This window comes from Zalophus californianus, chromosome 14 (assembly GCF_009762305.2).
Source record: "Zalophus californianus isolate mZalCal1 chromosome 14, mZalCal1.pri.v2, whole genome shotgun sequence".
NCBI lineage: Eukaryota > Metazoa > Chordata > Mammalia > Carnivora > Otariidae > Zalophus > Zalophus californianus.
In genome coordinates, this window is record NC_045608.1 from 17,061,149 (window position 1) to 17,062,238 (window position 1,090).

General features: G+C 35.4%; 1 pseudogene; it reads left to right on the forward strand.

Annotated features, from left to right (window-relative positions):
* Positions 1-418: 418 nt before the first annotated feature.
* Positions 419-598, forward strand: LOC113913432 (annotated as a pseudogene).
* Positions 599-1,090: the final 492 nt, after the last annotated feature.

A 1,090-nucleotide genomic window follows, 5' to 3' on the forward strand; every position in this document is an offset into this window, starting at 1 on the left:
TTCTTAACTTTGTGAAGACTTATTTTGTATCTTATCCCATAGTCTATGCCAGATAACGTTCTGTGTCCACTTGGGAAGAACGTGTATTCTGTTTTGCTGGGCTGGAATATTCTATAAATGGCTATTAGGTCCACATAGTCTAAAGTATGGCTCAAGTCCAATTTTTCCTTGTTGATTTTCTGTCTGGATGATCTATCCATTGCTGAAAGTGGGGGTACTGAGGTCCCCTACTATTATTTTATTGTCTATTTCTCCCTTCAGATCTGTTAATATTTGCTTAATATATTTAGGTGCTCTGATGTTGGATGTGTGTATAGTTAGAGCTGTTATATCTCCTTGATAAATTGACCCTTATTCATTGTATAATATCTGTCTTTGTCTCTTGTTAACATTTTTTGGTTTCAAGTTTATTTTGTCTATTGCTTCTCAGCTTTTTGGCCATGAGCAAGTGTAATACCTGTTCTCATCAGTTTAAGGTCCATTTTGTCTGGTAAATGTATAGCACTCCCCACTGTTTTTGGTTTCCACTTGCATGGGATATCTTTTTCCATCCCTTCATTTAAGACTGTGTCTGTCCTTAAAGCGGAGGTGAGTCTCTTGTCTGGCAGCATATGGTTGCATCTTGTTTCTTAAATCCATCCATCCACCTTGTGCCTTTGGATCAGTGAATTCAATCCAGGTTGAAAATGAAAGGATGGAAAAATATATTCTGTGCAAATAATAAGAGCAGGAGTGGCTATGCTAAAATCACACCAAATAGACCTTAAATCAAAAATAGATCAAAGACTTACACATAAGAGCTAAACTATATAGATCTCCAAAGAAAAACTTAAATCTTCATATGGGTAAAAATCTTCATGGTCTTGGATTTGGCTGTGAATTCTTGCATATGGTGCCCAAAGCCACAAGCAACAAAAGGAAAAATAATAGGACTTTATCAAAATTAAAATCTTTCATGCTTCAAAGAACACCATCAAGAAAGGTCTAATACAGGCTATAGAATGGAAGAAAATATTTGCAAATCATGCATCTGATAAGGCCTATTATCCAGAATATATAAAGAACACTGGCAACTCAACAATAAAATATC